At 40.4% G+C, this 21,029-nt stretch overlaps 1 protein-coding gene and 1 long non-coding RNA gene across 7 annotated transcripts in view; one reads left to right on the top strand and one right to left on the bottom strand.

The window, feature by feature from the left end:
* Positions 1-21,029, bottom strand: part of LOC118391030 (opioid-binding protein/cell adhesion molecule-like) — a 521,103-nt gene that overhangs the window by 148,983 nt on the left and 351,091 nt on the right. The window lies entirely within an intron of this gene.
* Positions 8,981-9,985, top strand: LOC118391031 (uncharacterized). Its single transcript, XR_004827068.2, has 3 exons — positions 8,981-9,163; positions 9,274-9,454; positions 9,560-9,985. It is a non-coding gene; the product is annotated as an uncharacterized LOC118391031 (long non-coding RNA).

Here is a 21,029-nt window from a genome sequence, read left to right as displayed (position 1 = left end):
TTGACTTTTCCACATTTTGTTACGTTACAGCCTTATTCTAAAATTAATTATCAATATACACACACAATACCCCATAATGACAATGCAAAAGCAGGGTTTAGACATTTTTGCACATTTATAAAACAATTACTGAAAAATCTAATTTACATAAGTATTCAGAGCCTATTCAGAAGCACCCTTGGCAGCGATTACAGCCTCGAGTCTTCTTAGATATGATGCTACACACTTGTCACACCTGTATTTGGGGAGTTTGTCTCTATTCTTCTCTCAAGGTCTGTCAGGTTGGATGGGGAGTGTTGCTGCACAGCAATTATCAGTTCTCTCCAGAGATGTTCGATCAGGTTCAAGTCCGGGCTCTGGCTGGGCCACTCAAAGACATCCAGAGACTTGTCCCGAAGTCACTCCTGCATTGTCGTGTCTGTGTGCTTAGGGTCGTTGTTCTGTTGGAAGGTGAACCTTCACCCCAGTCTGATTTCCTGAGCGCTCTGGAGCAGGTTTTCATCAAGGATCTCTATGTAACGGAATTTACGAATACACAGTTGGATAGTTGGTTAAATAGCATAGTTAATATACAGGCAAGTTCGTTGTCCTGTTGGAATGTGAACCTTCACCCCTGTCTGATTTCCTGAGCAGGTTTTCATCAAGGATCTCTCTGTACTTTGCTCCATTCATCTTTCCCTCGATCCTGACTAGTCTTCCAGTCCCTGCCACTGAAAAACATCCCCACAGCATGATGCTGCATCCCAATGCTTCACCGTAGGTATGGTACCAAGCTTCCTCCAGACGTGACGCTTGGCATTCCGGCAAAATAGTTCAATGATGGTTTCATCGGACCAAAGAATATAGTTTCTAATGGTCTGTCTGTTAGGTGCCTTTTGGCAAGCTGCAAGCGAGCTGTCATGTGCACTTTATCAGTATGTGTTATTGTGTGGAGATTGATGAGATAAAAAAGTAATTTAATCAATTTTAGAAGAATGCTGTAATGTAGCAAAATGTGGAAAACATCAGGTGCTCTGAATACTTTCTGAATGCACTGTACATGATTCCTATTGTGCTTGTTTGTATTTGTAACCACTGCCAACGTTTCGAGAGACACACTTATCCACGGCTCACTATGGAGAAAGGCCCTGTTACACGATAAGACATAATGGAAATGTCAAGAGTGCACAGGGCCGTAATGATGGAGCTAGCCATGTGCAACAGTCGACCAGACAGTTGGTGTGAAGCTACACTTAACCTTCGAGATAAGACAAGGCAAAGGCCCACATGGGGATGCCGTGTTCACGCCAGTCAGCCTGCGCATCGGATGCTTCCTATCTGTGATAATTAATTTCCCACCGACGCCATTGCATTTGCATGCAGCCAGGAGTCGCCGGCTAGAATAACACTTTCCAATTGATGAATAGACCGGTACACGAGCAGACCCTGTCCTGCTGTATATGTAAAAATAAATATTTTTTAAAAAGTCCCTACAAAGGCAAGCAGACACTGCCTCAAAAATATTGAGATGCAGCCAAGGCGGTATGGAAAAGAGGCGAGAGCCAATCATCTGGCGGATGCCAAATTATACCAAGTAACATTCGCTGCTGCTCAGCCAACATTTAGATCATGAAACATATAGGGGGGCAGCTGGCTCAAGAGTAGTTAGAGAACAGAGGGAGAGAGCTCAACTCCTGGCTTACCTCAGCAGAATACACAATCATTCTCCAGGAGGCTCCCCAGGTGCAGCGGAGAGCTGGCTGAACCCCAAGGTTGTTTTGTTGGCCGACCAGACCATAACACTCAGACTTTTGTTAAAAAACGACTCTGCTCAAAACAGATTACACCTCAAATGTAACCCCTCAACCGAAGAAGCATATATGTGAATTTTTCATTTTCAGATGATTACTGATTTTGTATCTTATTAAAAGTGTACTATAATGTCCAGAGTTCTCAACTGACATGGAAATGTATTATACATGTTGTCTACTCATAGTCTGTATGCAATATCAAAACTCTGAATGATTTATATTGACTATACAACTGGAAATATACCATATCACCAATATTTTCCAAAAAAGGAGCTACTGTATATGGTTCTTTGGTTGAAAGGTTCAATTAAGGAGTTGAGTTGTTAGTTGCCGTAATAGTGCTTAACCAAGTTGATGTCTCTGACTGGGTTGCTTGTAATTGTTTAATGGGTTTGGCAGTTCGTTTTAATGCATGTTCAAATGCCAGATTTATGTTGTTTTGATGGAGGCGCACAACAGGACAAAAATAAAAGCAATAACTACAATAGTGTGCAGCAGTTACCAAGGCACCATATTAAATGCATTAATAAAACCCTTGGTGGAAGTTGTTCTCCCTGCATCATTATGGGAGTGAACAAGGTTACAGGAGAAGATAAACTAGTTTAATTAACAGTAACCTTATTTTCCATCTGACCTGAAACAAGGAGATATTTGAAAGAGCTCTTAAAAGTTTAAACCTTTTGTGCCCTTGTCAAAACTTGTTATAAAGAACACCCTATATAGAAGGTTATACATTTTCCAAATACGAAAATAGTTATCTAAGTGGCTTAGCGTTTTTCACTTTCCAGAGAGGCAAAAAAATAAACATACATATTAAAACGGCCAACTTCAAAGTAGAGATGCTTCCTTCTCAGCATGAGAGACCTAAATGAACCCATTTAAAATTTGATTAAAACATTCACCTTTGAAGGGGAGGAAAGTCTACAACCTCAGGTGTGCTCGAATTCATCAGAAAATATGTCAGCAGATAAGAAAGCATTGTTGTGGTTTTTTAACTGTTACGCTGGAACACGATTCCTTCCTCTACACCATATCAATGCTATTCCAAGGTTTTACGTTCAGCTGGATGTCATCCTGTCATCAACGCAAACAGGAGATGATTACAAAGAAAAGTTTGAAACCTCATCCTTTCCCCCCCTTAAAACCATGCAGAGCTTGCAGATCTAGCTCCCCAGCTAAACTCACTCTCGCCCTCTCCCTTTCTCTCTCTTCATTGATTAGGGAAGAAAGGATGCTTTTATCAGAGCAGAACATGGGAGAGCAAGGATGGCGTCACTCCTGGAGCCCTGGCTGATTAGAAGAACTCGGCTGGAGCACCTTCATCTTCTTCACATGCTCCTGTTCTCCGTGCAAGCCTTGAGAGCCTCTGTGATGTGGAAATTTCTCCCGATTGATTTGTCTGCTTGCCAATTCCCCCCATTTGCCCTCGCTTCCCAGGGACTTAAAAGACACTTGACTCTACAAAAAGACAACAGCACTCAGATTTGAGGGGCCAATTTGCTCAGGGGAGTCAATATGGGTCCTTTGAACCCATCGCGTGGAGTGGTAGTCACAGTTCTCTGTGAAGGAGCCACATACTCCATACATGCATATAATCTTAGCTTCTGAGATTTACTGTTTGGTTTTTGAAGAGTACAACTGGTTTAACATATCTTCAATGTGAAATCCAGCTTTTGTACAAACACTGGAGTTTGAGGAGTAGATGATGGTATCTCTAAAATAGACTTCTTGTTTATATTAAAAGTGTTTCACGACAATGTAAGTTAAAGTGGAACTGACAGCGTTTTAGTAACATGAAATCGTATTAAAATACACCTCCAGGAAGAATATTATTATTATTATTATATTAAGAATGACACTTTTTTTTCGACAAGCAAGGGCTTAGATATTGTCATTTTCACATTTTCATAAATTCCTAGAATGTTTGTTAATGAGTTATAGTAAAGCATTTGTTAAAATTCTATAGCAAAACAGAGTGGGAAAGCGGCCGCGCGTTTGGACAATTAATAGATACTGCAGTAAATAATACATCTGTCTTGTACATCTGTCTAGGCCTATATTTCTCCTTTGCATGGTGTTTTGTTGCAGATATTGTTTTTTAGTTATTCATTGTCAATCTTTAAAAACCGAAGCCAGATTGCAACACTTTAGTAGCCTAGCTAGGACTGTGGCATGTATCTGCACACTTTCTCTCCTCTGCACAGCTGCAAATGGGAGGTGCAGTTGAATTCACCAATGTGAGCACCTCAGGCTGTAATTTCATAAAGTAGATGTCTCAACTTTTGAATAATTTATACTCGCTTGTGTGTCCTATTTGGCCCACGGGCCTTGTGTTTGACATGTGTGCTAGCCTATTAGCCACGTTATAACTGACTTGTGATCATTGCCCTTGCTCGTTTGATTGTATTGACATTCCCAGCCTTAGTTACAGTTACCTGATTTTGTTCAAAATATTGAGTCATTAAAACTGAAACAGTGCATCCCGAATGTGTGGAAGCAGCAAACAATGTACACATCCAGTGATTTACAACCTGATAGTAATATTTTTGGGATTACCAAGACACGTATTAGTGAACTATAGCAATCATGCATTGAACTGCATCCATCTATTCTGCCAACAATTCCTTACTGTATGTCATGGAATTTTGAGTTGAATAGAACCTATGGTTTTAAAGCATAAACTGGGAATTTGACATTTTTTTCTGATATTATGATTGTTTGTTTGATATTTGCAAAGTGGTTAAATCTCTGTCAGTTCCACTTTAAAATGTAATTTCATAGCTTCAAGTTATTTAAAAACAACATTTTAGAGATTTCATATTTAATAAAAAAGTACACTGCGTGAAAAGGGGAGGCAGGAAAGGTGGTTGCTATTATGACATGTCTGTTTATGGCATAAGTGAACAATATACACACACACACACACACACACACACACACACACACACACACACACACACACACTTGATTAAATCAGTAGTCCTATATCATTATCTTTGAAAATACCATATATCATTAGCTTTTAAAACAATTCAATCTGTTTTCTTTTATAATATTTTGGACCAGAGTGAGGCTCTCTCTCCACTAGCCTACCTATTGTTCCTACAGTTCCTACGCTGTACACCATCTTCATCGAATGTTTTCATAGTTTATCTGCAGATATTCACCAAAAAGCCTACTAGTATGCAAAATAGGGAGCTAAATTAATGTCTCTCTTACGGCTCGTGTACACTAGCACACAGTAAATTGCCGCGTGCCGCTGAGGCCGCCCAGAGTGGCTCGCTTGTGGGTGTGCTGGCAGCATATGGCAGCCCGTTCGATTGTGCGTCAAGGAATCAGCATAGCAAGTTTGTATGAATGTCTGGTTATTAAATGGGTAAATAGATTAAAACATTCTCCATTTCATGAATTTATTCAGAGGTAAAGAGTAATATGCTCTAAAACGCTCTGTTGACAAACAAACTTTGCTGCCCTGTTTCCAATCGTCCACATGGCTGGGAGAACCTATTCAAGTAAGTAAATATATTTAGAAAATGTTAAAAACTCACTCACTTTTGTACATCGCCTTGGTCCGTACAATTGACCTTATTTTTGCGCCCAAAAAACCTAACACTTCCAGATCAACTGTAATATCAATACCAATGTAAAGCACAATTTTTCCCCTTTCCAGCAAAATCAATGACGAGACCTTCATGATGGCCATCTCTGCATAATTCAAGAATGGAATGAGCTCCTTGTGGTCTTTTAAAAAATGGCGGGTGGGGAGTGAATTGATCGTGAAAGAGGGAAATATGTTGCATGAGGAAACAGGTTTTTTAACCCGATTTGTCCAACTAATCAACTTTCAAATGTAAATATAACATAAAGAGTTTATGTAATGTCTCATCACATACCTGTTTGAAGGTTTGTGTCGAATTTGAAGAGGGGTTTAGGGCTGCGCTAACGTTAGCCTTACAAGTGAACTGCAGCTATTCCGGCTTTTGAGTGTCATGATGGCTCGCAGTAATGATGCGCAAAAAAATGCAATTGGCACCCTAGTCATGAAATGTTAGTTTAATACTAGCAATAATTATATTAATTTAGACAAAAATCATGAATAATGAAGTTTTCTTACAAGTCTATATGGTTAAGCAGGATTTTAATCTGCGAGAGAAGGGCTATCCTTGGTGGAAAGAGGCTGTATGGCACAAAATGAGTTGAAAATGCGCACTGTACGTTACGTAGTGACACGTCACGATGTAACGTACAGGGTCAGAGGTGTCCGTTTTTTCATCTTTTGTTCAATACTGTTAGTCCATTACCATGTCAATCAATGCTGAATCGAAATGTCGTTCACACCCCGGATTTTGATGCCGACACAGTCACTACAGTCCTATTAGTTTTCATTGCAGCCTTGTTTGAATGTCGCGGTTACGCACATTTGTACAGAATGGGGTGCGTTTACATTAGCTACAGTTCAGGATAACTCAAATGAGCTGCTAACGTAGCTAGCTAGCTATCTACCCAACTTTACATACTATATAGACAGCTAGCTAAGTGAATTCAACATCACCAGCTACCTAAATTCATATTAGCTAGCTATCTTGATGTATTTGTCACTGTAAAAAACAAACTCCAAATGCATTTGAGAATAATATGGACATGTACACCGAAACAGTCACTGAGTTTATCAAGAAGTGTATAGGAGATGTGGTACCCACTGTGACTATTAAAACCTACCCTAACCAGAAACCGTGGATAGATGGCAGCATTCACACAAATCTGAAAGCACAAACCACTGCATTTCACCATGGCAAGGTGACATGGAATTTGGCAGAATACAAACAAGAGTAGTCATTTCCTCCATAAGACAATTAAACTGGCAAAACGTCAATATCGAGACAAAGTGGAGTCGCAATTCTACGGCTCAGACACAAGTTGTATGTGGCAGGGTTTACAGACAATCATGGGTTACAAAAGGAAAACTAGCCATGTCGCTGACACCGACGCCTTGCTTCCAGACAAACACCTTCTTTGCCCGCTTTGAGGATAACACATTGCCACCGACAAGGCCAGCTACCAAGGACTGTGGGCTCTCCCTCTCCGACGTAAGACATTTAAATGCGTTAACCCTCGCAAGGCTGTCGGCATCCCTAGCCGCGTCCTCAGGGCATGCGCAGACCAGCTGGCTGGTGTGTTTACAGACATATTAAATCTCTCCCTATCCCAGTCTGCTGGCCCCACATGCATCAAGATGGCCACCATTGTGCCTGTACCCAAGAATGCAAAAGTAACTGAACTAAATGACAATTGCCCCATAGCACTTCTACTACAGAGACTAATCAAAGGATCATATCACCTCCACCTTACAGTGGCTTGCAAAAGTATTCATCCCCTTGGCATTTTTCAGGTTTTGTTGCCTTACAACCTGGAATAAAAAATAAATAAATAAAAAAAATGGGGGGGGGGGTTGTATCATCTTCAAACTGATAGGCATGTTGTGTAAATCAAATGATACAAACCCCCCAAAAAAACAATTTTAATTCCAGGTTATAAGGCAACAAAACCTGAAAAATGCCAAGGGGTGAATACTTTTGCAAGCCAGTGTAATATTATCACAATGAATTGGCCTACACTACAAATGTAACATGTTTCACACATATGCTTAGTACATAATAAATTCAGTGACAATAAGATAATAATTTTAATCTGATTACTCTCATAAAATCACTGTCTCGATTAAATTATTATTTTTGTCAATTTCTCTGTGTGTTGATTGGTGTGGAAAAACAGGTCTATAGTATGTAGCCTACTGTAGGCTACACTACTTTTTTTTTTAAGTAAACATTTGTTCAGAATAATTTGCTTGAGAGCAAGATAAAATGTCGCTCTTAAAAAGTATCAAGAAATGTGGCTAATGAAAATCGACGTTCTAGAGAAGAATGTACAGAGAGATATGCGTTCAGCTCTCCATCTTTTCCCAATGCCAAGCCAGTGTGTCTTATTTGTAATGAATATTGCCGTTTGTAAATAATTCAATCTCAGACGTAATTGTGAATCTAAGCATGGAACTTTCAGTGGTATTCCCGCCCCATATAGATGCACGACGCAGAAACATTGAATCGTTAACTGCAAGATGCACACACAGATTGCTTTGCGGACATATTCCGTAATTTAAATGGGTTAAATATGCAGTTACAAGGAAGAGGGACACAGTCGTGGACATGGTGGAGTAGTTTGAGTCCTTTACTAGGAAGCTTGAGTTGTTGGATTTGGACCAGGCCCCAGCATTGTCACAGAGGTAATGTAAGATTTTATCAAGCAGCTGAGGGACAACTTATCCACCAGATTTGAAGACTACAGCTTGCCCAAGGATATCATTGCGTTTGTACGTGATCCTCTCACAGTCCGCTCAGGTGGAGAATTCTCCTTCCTTGCTAAAAAAGCTATACCCTCGCTGGATGAGGCCGCAATTCAAACTGAGCTGATTGAATTCCAGACATCGAGCCAAATCAGAGATGAGCTGAGGAGTGCCGAGTCCCTGTGTGTGTTGTAGGTGGCATACTCAGAGGAATACAGCACAATAAAGAAACTTGCATTTTATGTGCTAACAATGTTTGGATCGACATCCACCTGCGAGTCCTCATTTTCCTCTATGAACGCAATATAAACTCACGACAGGAACCGGCTTTCACATAAGTCAATCAAGGACTGCCTGCACATCAAAATTACATCCATCCATCAAACCCGACATACACAAGATTGTGTCTGAGGGGAAATTCAACTTTTTTCATTGAATAAGTAACTTAGTGGCCTATATGACTGTATTTAGTAAATTCTAATATTATTGTGAGAGGTTATCCAGGGATATTTACATCTCAAGCTTACAGTATGTTCTGTTTGTTCTGTCGTTACAAGAGCAAACTACCCCGACACAGACAGCATTTTTTTCTTTAAATAATTGTTTTATATAAGTCTAGGCTCCGAAGAAAGAGATTCAAATTAAGCCCTCTTGTTGTTTGTAAAGTCAAATTAAAATTAAACTTATTATTGAAATGAATTGCTTGACTGGTGTAGGTGTTCTCCATCTGTTGGCTTTTGGACAAGGACATCCCAGCCAGCCAAACCCTCCACTAACCCAGACAACACTGGGCCAATTGTGCGTTGCCTCAGGGGACTCCCGGTCGCGGCCGGCACGCGTATCAAACCAGCATCTGTAGCGATGCAGAGAATGCATTTGACTGTTAGGGCTTTCAGGAGGAATGGAAAATTGCGTGTCAATTCATAAACCATGTGCCATGGAATCGCTTCACAGTCAGAAGACAGTTGAAGAAACTTGTGTGGACTTATGCAAAGGCTCTATAAAGACATTTTATATATATGCTGTATATACAGTATGTACATATCTTTTTCAGAACATTAACCATGTGTGTTCGCTTGTTTTGTACTGTTCTATAGTTGACAAGATGATTCATCTGACAAACAAAGAACTTTGTGTCTGCAGTCCCAGGCATGGATCAAAGCTGGCGAGACATTCAATGACATCATCTTCACAGAAGAATCAACCAATTTGCTCAATATTGCTACAGGAAAAAAGGAAGAAGATCAAGCAAACCGAGTCTCAAGCATCCGCTCATGTGTGGGGGCGATTTCTCGCCAGGGACCAGGCCCATATTTTATTTTTGGTAAGTTTGGCTATTTACAAAGCAAAAACTACATCAAATATTGTAGCTTACACCTCATGGACTGCTATGTGTTCCACAATAATTCACTAGTACCTCCTTTTTCAGGTATCATGGCTCAAGACTTCTTTAAGGAAGAAATCATCAACAGATATGCTGGACCCTATGTATTGTTATTTTATTAATGAAAGCATAAATACTGTACTGCTGTTTTGAGTTAGAAATGTAACACTTTAGAGTACTTAAGCAACAAATACATTGCAAGTTGGGAGATTTTCACACCTACAGTAGCCGGGCTATAAAGAGTATTGTTCTGCTAATAGAGCTACACCTGCTACAGTACTACAGTACACTTGTGAAAAACAAGTGGTTACATTAACAAGTGGTTACATGCGATGCAGTGTCTTGGGCGCTGTACAATGTCACCAGTTGGTGGTAGGCTACAGTACTACAGTAAGTGCAAAATAATCCTAACATTTCCACACCCTAATTGTAGTCTAAACCTGTTTTCAAAATGCCTCCAGCTGTCCATCACTACTGTAAATAAAAACACAACATCTTGTTTACATTCTTTAATGTAACCACAATGTCACAAATAATTTGTATCTACCCTTCCAATAACTTTTAGAGTTTGGGATTTACAAATATGCGCTTTTCATGTCATTTTTCCTTAAATTCAGTTCGGATTTAAGTATAACTTTTGACTGACGCCTTTAGTGAGAGGTCTAAAGCTTTAATATTTCATAACTTCTTCCCTCCGAATTCATATCTAAGGGGCATTTTTCACACCATTATTAGTTACAGTGTTTTAGTTTGAACGTGCAGACAGGCACTAAGAACAGCGGAAACATTTCCCGATTCAACGCCATTATTATGGCAATGCCCGTTAAGGTGTTGCTATGTGCTACCCAGTGGGGCTCTCCCTTCCCCATGGGCTAGGTTCGTCTTCTGTGCGCTGCACTGCGGCCCATGCCTTGTACCTCGTGTGCCCACCGCTATCTCAGTGGATAAAACTTGAGAAGGCAAGGCAATCACATTGTGCACCACAAGGGAGCCATGACCAATATGACCAATATACACTGCTCAAAAAAATAAAGGGAACACTTAAAACACCACAATGTAACTCCAAGTCAATCACACTTCTGTGAAATCAAACTGTCCACTTAGGAAGCAACACTGATTGACAATACATTTTGCATGCTGTTATGCAAATGAAATAGACAACAGGTGGAAATTATAGGCTATTAGCAATACACCGCCAATAAAGGAGTGGTTCTGCAGGTGGTGACCAGGTGGTTCCTATGCTTCCTGGCTGATGTTTTGGTCACTTTTGAATGCTGGCGGTGCTTTCACTCTAGTGGTAGCATGAGACGGAGTCTTTACAACCCACACAAGTGGCTCAGGTAGTGCAGCTCATCCAGGATGGACCATCAATGCAAGCTGTGGCATGAAGGTTTGCTGTGTCTGTCAGCATAGTGTCCAGAGCATGGAGGCACTACCAGGAGACAGGCCAGTACATCAGGAGACGTGGAGGAGGCCGTAGGAGGGCAACTACCCAGCAGCAGGACCGCTACCTCCGCCTTTGTGCAAGGAGGAGCAGGAGGAGCAGGAGGAGCACTGCCAGAGCCTTGCAAAATGACCTCCAGCAGGCCAAAAATGTGCATGTGTCTGCACAAACGGTCAGAAACAGACTCCATGAGGGTGGTATGAGGGCCCGACATCCACAGGTGGGGGTTGTGCTTACAGCCCAACACTGTGCAGGACGTTTGGCATTTGCCAGAGAACACCAAGATTGCCAAATTCGACACTGGCGCCCTGTGCTCTTCACAAATGAAAGCAGGTTCACACTAAGCACATGTGACAGACGTGACAGTCTGGAGACGACTGACTGCCATTAGGTACCGAGATGAGATCCTCAAACCCCTTGTGAGACCATATGCTGGTGCGGTTGGCCCTGGGTTCCTCCTAATGCAAGACAATGCTAGACCTCATGTGGCTGGAGTGTGTCAGCAGTTCCTGCAAGAGTAGATTTGGATAGAAAACACTCTGAAGTTTCTAAAACTGTTTGAATGATGTCTGTGAGTATAACAGAACTCATATGGCAGGCAAAAACCTGAGAAAAAATGTTTTCAAGTCTTTGCCTATCCAACATAGCGTCTATGGGGTCATATTGCACTTCCTATGGCTTCCACTAGATGTCAACAGTCTTTAGAACCTTGTTTCAGGCTTCTACTGTGAAGGGGGAGAGAATAATAATAAGAGCTGTTTGACTAAGGTGTCTGGCAGAATGCCATGAGCTCTGTCTCGCGTGTGCCCGTGAGAGTTAGCTGCGTTCCTTTTCCTTTCTAAAGACAAAGGAATTGTCCGGTTGGAATATTATTGAAGATTTATGTTAAAAACATCCTAAAGATTGATTCTATACATCGTTTGACATGCTTCTACGAACTGTAATGGAACTTTTCGTCTTGCCTGCGCCTCGTGAATTTGGATTTGTGAACGAAATGCGTAATGATGGACTTTATCGAACAAAACAAACATTTATTGTGGAACTGGGATTCCTGGGAGTGCATTCAGATGAAGATCATCAAAGGTAAGTTAATATTTATACCGCTATTTCTGACTTTGACTGACTCCACAACATGGCGGGTATCTGTATGGCTTGTTTTTGTGTCTGAGTGCTGAGATTATTGCTGGGGTGCTTTTTCCGTAAATCTTTTTTTTAAAATCTGACACAGCGGTTCCATTAAAGAGAAGTGTATCTTTAATTCCATGTATAACTTGTATTTTCATCAACATTTATGATGAGTATTTCTGTAAATTGATGTGGCTCTTTGCAAATTCACCCGATGTTTTGGAATCAAAACATTACTGAACATAACGCGCCAATGTAAATGGAGATTTTTGGATATAAATATGAACTTTATCGAACAAAACACATGTATTTTGTAACATGAAGTCCTATGAGTGTCATCTGATGAAGATCATCAAGGGTTAGTGATACATTTTTATCTCTATTTCTGCTTTTTGTGACTCCTCTCTTTGGCTGGAAAAATGGCTGTGTTTTTCTGTGACTAGGTGCTGACCTAACATAATAGCATGGTATGCTTTCGTCGTAAAGCCTTTTTGAAATCGGACACTGTGGTGGGATTAACAACAAGTTTATATTTAAAATGGTGTATAATACTTGTATGTTTGAGGAATTTTAATTATGAGATTGGTGTTATTTGAATTTGTCGCCCTGAACTTTCACTGGCTGTTGTCAAGTCGATCCCGTAAGAAGTTTTAAGAGGCACAGTAGCGCCTTGGGACCCAAAAGCATAATCAGTGCTCTAATTCCCCCTTGCGCTGGTCTGGAGCTATGAAGTAAGTGATGCAGGGTACTGTACTAAACCACAGCATAATCGTAAACATTTTAGTTGAGAAACCACTGTAGCTCAGCATTCAACACCATAGTACCCTCCAAGCTCATCATTAAACTTCAGGCCCTGGGTCTCAACCCTGTCCTGTGCAATTGGGTCCTTGACTTCCTGACGGGCCGCCCCCAGGTGGTGAAGGTAGGAAACAACATCTCCCCTTCACTGATCTTCCACACAGGGGCCCCACAAAGGTGCGTGCTTAGCCCCCTCCTGTACTCCCTGCTCACCCATGACTGCTTGGCCATGCATGCCTCCAACTCAATCATCAAGTTTTCAGACGACACAACAGTAGTAGGCTTGATAAGAAACAACGACAAGACAGCCTACAGGGAGGAGGTGAGGGCTGCAAGATTGGGTGACCAGGGCCATCTGGGACTGCATCCTGGGGGAATTCAGGTGTGTGAAGGCTAACTGTGTCCTGCATAACTTCATGAGGATGGACACAAGGACCAGGAGAGGATCTGCAGCTCGCCGCCGTGTGCCTGAGGAGAAGTCTGCTGCTCTGCTGGATGTTGCAAGGATGGGGTCCAACAATGCAGCAAGAGAGGCAATCCCTGTGCAGAGGAGGTCTTCAACTTCTACTTCTTTGAAGAGGGTGGTGTTCACTGGCAACACCATAGACTACAATATGCACAACCAAATTCTCTTTTAAGAGCCATCCACATTGCAATAAGAGTATTATTTCATTTACTTAGCTATGTCAACTGCAGTTATTCAGTTCAAAGTTTTTACTTTTCAGGTGAGGGTGCTGTTTAGGTTAAAGTGTGATGTCTGTACAAAATCAAAAACAGACTATTTGAAGTCACCCAAATTGAAAAAAATGTTGAACAATTAGACACCCTATGACTCACACCTAAACACTCATGTATCAATCTGATTGATGTTTTGTGTTGTGCAGTAAGCAGGCTCAGGTGTATAACTGTGGCTCCTTCCACCTTCAAAGAATAGGCAAAAGGCCAACCATGGAGAATAGTAAGACATTTCATTATTTCTCCTCATGTGTCTGTGCATGTTTTTCAGCATAAAGTACTCTCCAGCCACTTAGTGTGGCTACTGAGTGAGGCCAGACACACAGATTCCCGTTGAACACTGTCTACCTTATTTCTTCTCAATAACAGTCTCTCCTTCACTTCATCCCTCTCTCCCCTTCTCCCTAAATCCTCGAGGTTATATCAGCTGAACCCGTCCCGCATCTGAACTGGTTACATAGAGGGCACAGCATGATCAGAGGTGAGAGCGGTAACTTGGTCCACTCAACAGGAAGTATTATTAAAGAAATGCTTTACATTGAAATACATATATAGATGTTGTCGTCCCAGAGGTAAGGATCCAAGGTCCGTTTTCCTGATGATTATGATGACTGACAGTGTTAGAAAAAAACATGCTCTCTCTCTCTCGTCTGCAGGTATGTTTTGATGTGAGAGAGGATGCCAACCCCCAGTCCCGTCATCTCCACCTCACCCGCACTTAAGATGACCTTCGGGCCGACTGGGAGCCCAAGGCTGGTTAGGAGACACCACTAGAGACGCTATTATGTAATTGTGATGAACTGAGAGAATATTAGGGTTGCCTTGTGATTCATTAATCATGTGCTGTCTTCCCTGCCCCTCTGTTCTCACCTCTTCCCTTTCTGTCTTTTACACCTCTCTTGCCAAATCTTCTTTCTTCCTTTGTTTTTATAATGCACACCATATGTGCATTGAAATACAGATTGAACTTGTATTTATAATATAATATTATGCATTTCTAAACCTTGGATAATGATCTTCTTTCAATAAAGCATTTTAGATTCTCTACTGGTTAAAATTAAGTCTCTCATTTGATGAAATGCTACACCTATCCTGTGTATATCAGATCAATGCAGATGAAGCAAATTAAATATTGAGATTAACCTGTTTTAGAGTATTTACATGATGCAAAGGAAGAGTAGTGTACTGTTTTGTAAGTACTATTTATGTATATACGAATTACAAATCAGCCTTTAACTAGTTAAATCATGTGTCTAGTCTATTGTATAGTTACAATGCGTAACCACCGATGTCCCAGGACCAGGATTGATAGACACTGTTGAAGTGTATAATTGTAATACATACATGCAGACACAGCATCATTCAAAGACTGGAATTTTATACTGCTGGAATTAGATATGACTGAAAAAGAATCTCACAGATATTCATACCTGAACTACACCTTTATTTGCCGAGGTAGAGTACATGATCAGTGAATATATTAAATGTACATACAACAATGTTGTGATCTCATGTATGGTAATAACTACATGTATACACGACTTGCATCCTTAGCACAAAGTTATATTATATTCTACTCAATCCATATGCTTCATTAATGTCATTCAGATTGTTTTGAAGTTGATACAACTGGCTATGATAGCTGATACAGGTATTTTTATCCTCCACTGCACAAAAAGCAAGAATATACTTTTCTAGCTACATTACTTCAGCTGCATTGCATGGTAAATATCAGCAAGGCAAGCTTACAAAATTCAATTTACAGCAAATGCTTTAGCTAGCTAGATTCTTTACATCCACTGTGTCACAAGATGACAGCCTGGTTTGCTGGTTATTTAAGGAGTCCCTAAAGCATTAAACACCCAGAATGACAATTTCATACTCATGTCACAACACCCATAAAACTAGCCACCTAACAGGCTAATGTTAGCTAGTCAGCTAGCTTACTAAATAGCGCGTTTTGTAAATTAACTTTATGATATTTGTAAGTCGCTCTGGATAAGAGCGTCTGCTAAATGACTTAAATGTAATGTAATATTTAAAAAATATGCATAATTATTTTTCTATGCATTACCTAAAATATTTCTCTCAGCTGTAATTTTGCATGATTCGTTATGACGTTATAATTACTTCAATCCTCGTATTTTTGTCAGCCATCTTTGTCGAAGATGGGCTCCAGCCTTGGGTTGCTTAGCGTCAAATTTGTCATGGGAACCACTCTATATGATTGGTCATTGCCCAGCGGTCACCGCTGGTGATTTGCATAAAGTTGGGAAATTTTTAACTTTTTCACCGCCTCCCACGCCACCGCCTCCCACGCCCAACGGTCCCCTGCCCTCTCTGTTTCTCAACACTTTCCTTCCATTGAAAATGAATAGGTAGCGGTGTTTCACCGCGCAGCACCTCGTGCCAGTGTACACGGAGCATTACCGATGTGATTCAGTATGCTACAGACGCGTCACTCACTTTAAAGTCACTGTCTGACAAGTCTTAATGGACTTCATATCGAAAATACAAACGTGATATTTTGTTTAGTTGTCCCGATGCTATACCATGGACATATAATTAAGTTGTATGATTTATGAATGGCAAGGATATATGAGATCGACTTTATTCAGTAAATTCGACACATTTTATAAGCTAGTCAAGCTTGCTGTTCATCAATCAAAGCACAGTAAATAGCCTGTGCACCACCACTCCTTGGATGCATATGAAACACATGATATAGAATAAATGAATGTGCCAGAAAACAGTAGGCAATTCGACTCATTGTAACCACAATGTATGGGAAGAGCAAATTCATTCACATGGACAATGAAGGAGCAGTGTTTCCAGGTCATCACTCGCTTTGTGACGGAGAGGCGCTTGTCCTATCAATAGATCGTTCATTCTAGCGGGAGAGGGCTTGGATGACTTTTTTCTGATTAGCGAATAAATAAATAAAATATTAGCTCATCCACCACCACCCCTCTTTGGAGGGCAAAAGTGACATTGTTTTAAACATTGTTGTTTTTGCAGCTTTAAGTTTATTTAACTAGGCAAGTCAGTTAAGGACAAATTCTTATTTACAATGACGGCCTACCTCGGCCAAACAATAATTCGGACGACGCTGGGACAATTGTGCACCCCCCTAGGGGCTCCCAATCACAGCTGGTTGTGATACAGCCTGGAATCGAACCAGGGTCTGTAGTGATGGAGATGCAGTGCCTTAGACCGCTGCGCCACTCGTTACATATATGTAACATATACATTTTACCAACATGGTAACTTTTTTTACATTGTTACATAACAAAGACATTTATTTATATTGTTTGATATACACATAACATTTGGGATAGTTAGTACTCGGACATCAATATAGAGTTTTCGGTAATAACCATTACCAATGATGAGCTTTTTAAACCCAGCCCTCTGCTACTCTCAGCCCATCCCACCTATCTCCGTAGACCACCTCCTTTTGATTTCCAAAAATAGCCTAGTTAATTTAAGTGGAAAGGGTAGTTGCGTGAAAATTAGACTGTTTAATTGGCTGTTTAACCGCTAGTGGAAAACACTGCTGGCATCCTCTGTGGAATAGACCGACACTGAAGCACATAGAATACTATTTTAGATGTACCGTATGCTGTTATGCATCCTATGTTGCAGTACTTTTTTCAAAATGTTTGTGATGGGTTTTCTGCTATATGATTAAAATTGAAGAGAGCACACTGCCTGGAATTAGTCATGAAGGTATGCTTCTTCACGATAGCACTTCATGTGATGGCAATAAAGAGTATAAAGTAGAATAGCTGTTTGTGTAATAAATCGATGGCCTTAAGATTTTTTTATTTCAATCTAGCCATCAATATAAATGTAAATATCTGTATTGTTAATGGCACCATTGTCACTTCCATTGACAAACACAAACATTTCATCAAAATATAGTGTATAATTAGTGGTAAACTACTGCAGTATATTTGCAAAATGGGGAATTGCAGTGACAATATATTGAAATCCAGACTTAATTTCCATTTAACACGTTCTAGCCAAATACAGTGCCTTGCAAAATTGGTGAAGTGAAATTTAAAAAATGACTTGTTATAAAAAAATATCTGAAACGTTGAACATCCCATGAGCACCATTAAATCCATTATTAAAAAATGGAAAGAATAATGCACCACAACAAACCTGCCAAGAGAATGGAATGGCTTAGTCAAAACCCAGACCTCAATCCAATTGAGAAGCTGTGGTATGTCTTAAAGATTACTGTACACCAGCGGAGCCCATCCAATTTGAAGGAACCGGAGCAGTTCCTTCATGAGGGGGTCAATACTTTCGCAAGCCACTTTATTTGGCCCAAAATTGGGTTCAGTACATTTGGGCATAAATACAATATGTTATGTCACCAGGCATACTAGTTAGGGACCTCAAAGCACACACTACGGGTGAAAAAACCCAACAAAAAATGAAATTAGCTCATGAACATGAATGATTGGTAAAAATATGATCATGCAAATATCAATATTTTGTAGAAAGTCGTCTTTAACCGGCATATACTGTGTGTTGCAAATATTGTATTTTCAATCCTAAAATCAGTAGAAAATCAGTATTTATGATATGATGTACTGTTTATTATTTATGATATTCATGGTATAGGGAAGAAACAGAATCATAAATGAGTTTCTATTGAACCGCTTGGTACTGACCGACTGGCCTTTGAACATTAGGTAATTTCGAACTATAAGAAATTCCAGTCTTACCAGATGCCTTAACCCCAGCAGTGCTTTACAATAGTCTCGTCCCTCTGTTCCCACTATGGGGGGGATCACTTTAGTTGTGTTGGCATAGCAAGCTGACTGCCATTTGGGAAGATACAATCAAGCAACAATGCACGAGCGGCAGAGGTATATGGCTAATATACCACGGCTAAGGGCTGTTTGTTCTTATGCACGATGCATCGCAGAGTGCCTGGATACAGCCCTTAGCCGTGATATATTGGCCATGTACCATAAACCCCTGAGGTGCCTTATTGCTATTATAAACTGGTTACCAACATAATTAGAGCAGTAAAAAGACATGTTTTGTCAAACCCATGGTATACGGTCTGATATACTACGGTTGTCAGCCAACCAGCATTCAGGGCACAAACCACCCAGTTTATAATGTCTTAAATACCATCTGATTCTCTCTTATCCCAGAGATGGATCTCTAACATCCGTCTTCTGTTCTGTTAATGGTAGGGGAGCCTGCCCAGAGCAATAAGTAGGGAGGCACTGGTATTTCTTTCTCAAATTGCCTCGCATTAGGAAACTATTATGATGCGGACCTCTGCACTAAATATAAACAAACCCTTGAGTCTTCGAACTCAAGTGAATGTCAAGGAAGACAAATTGTAATGAGCTACATCTTTGCCACGACATCCGACAGCCATTTAGCTGAAGTTATGGACGTGAGTGTGTGTGGTGACTGGCGTGTACTATAAATGTGAACATCAGTATGAATGAAGTGTGAGAACTTCAATCCATAAAGCCACTTAATTATGTATGAAGAAACAACTTCCAACCACGGCTACAAACTGCAGTGCACTTTGGGTATGTTTGTTTGCAGTTGATTGTGTGTGTGTGTGTGTGCGTGTCCGTGTCTTGACTGTGTATGTGTTAGTCAGAATGCATCCATCTGTTAGTCTCTGTCTGTCATTCTGAATACCAGTAGTTTACAGTGAGTGTGTGTGTGGGTATGCAGCATGCTCTGTATTTCTTTCAGTATTGATACTGAATATATTCGGGCTGAAAGGCAGGTGGAACCGCATGTCCCATAAAAACATTATCCAGAGCACCCTCTCCCTTTCCCTCTCCATGCTTGCTAGCTAATACCTGGGCAAGGTTTCAGTCTTCGATAAGTAGGCTACGCTAACATTACAGCACTGCAAATGCTCTCTGAACTCTGCATCTGGGCCAGACAAGTCTAATGCAGTTTACTAATGCAGCATAGCTGAAGCCCTGTTTGCAGTGTATTGTGCTGTAGCAGGTTCATGGTTAGTTCTCCAAGTAGAAAGACATGACTGGCAGAGAGCAAATGACCGAAGACCATAAAAAGGAGATGTAGCATTAGCAGCAATGCTGCAAATAAACCGCTCACCATCATTGCCTTCCTCTTACTGAAGGAATTTTGCTTCAGGGGTAATTTTCAGTGATTAGGCTTTACCGCTCCTTAAATCAATGTGATTTGGTGTGTGTGTGTGTGTGTGTGTGTGTGTGTGTGTGTGTGTGTGTGTGTGTGTGTGTGTGTGTGTGTGTGTGTGTGTGTGTGTGTGTGTGTGTGTGTGTGTGTGTGTAAATATGTCTATGGTGTATGTAGGCACCTGAGCTGAGCCATATAAGGTAGAATGGGCATCTACCACCCATTCGAATGGTTTAGACCGTTTGGAAGTTTTTAGGGAGTGAGCTTCTCTTCTCCTTATTCGACCATGTTGTGGGGCTCGCAAAAGTTATTGCTGTCCTCTTTATTAAATGATCACAGGAACCACTATATCTAAGAAATTACCATATACATTGATTGTTTAAAGCAAAGCTACCAAACTATTGGTGAAGGTCAAATTGAATGTAAGCTGAGACCAGCAGGTATAGCCAGATGAGAGTTGTGCCTCCGGGAGCTTACTTTTATTTCGGTCAAATAATTTTGATGCATTGCATTTGATAACAATAACCTAGCAAATTACATTGGTTGTCACTCAACTAATAAAGCCTAATATTGCACAAACCATTTTACAAGCATTTAAATGCGGAAGGTGCCACACAGATGTGCAAGATCAGGAATATGGCAACCTCTCATTAGTCAGCGCGTGATGCTACACACAGTGCGCAGCTCGACTAGGCTATTGTTATTGCCTGGGGTAGTTCGACATACAAAATTACTATGAAGCACTTACATGCTTGATACTTGGTTCTATATTGAAGAAGAGGACGTGTCATTTGTCACAAAAGATTAGTTATTTTTTCGGAAGGTATAAAATGTCATTTGAAAGTTAATGAACCGGTGAGATGTAAAGTTTGAATCGATTTTCAGATTACAGTACATGCTACATTTGGATCGGCTTCAGTTCCTGTGGACCAATGGACTCATGTCTTAAACATTTGAATCAGAGACTGATACATATTGGTGAATCGTTATATCCCTACTACCAATGTAAAGTTTTTGTAGGACATTACATTTACTGTTAAATTAATCAATTACATGGCTATCTAGCAACACAATCATAGTAGTTCTGAGCAATTAGAAATTTCAGTTTATTTACAGTTTTTAAATAATATTTTTTTGTGTGTTTGAGCTCAACACGCCTTTTCTCTAGACAGAAATCTAATCAAGCATGAAATGTGGGATGTTGTAGGAAGACGATTTTTTCAACAGGCTACAAAATGCATCATAGTTAAGTGC

Source organism: Oncorhynchus keta, chromosome 12 (genome assembly GCF_023373465.1).
Source record: "Oncorhynchus keta strain PuntledgeMale-10-30-2019 chromosome 12, Oket_V2, whole genome shotgun sequence".
Taxonomy (NCBI): Eukaryota; Metazoa; Chordata; class Actinopteri; order Salmoniformes; family Salmonidae; genus Oncorhynchus; species Oncorhynchus keta.
The sequence above is the reverse complement of the archived record's forward strand: the minus strand, read 5'-3'. Positions and strand labels throughout refer to the sequence as shown.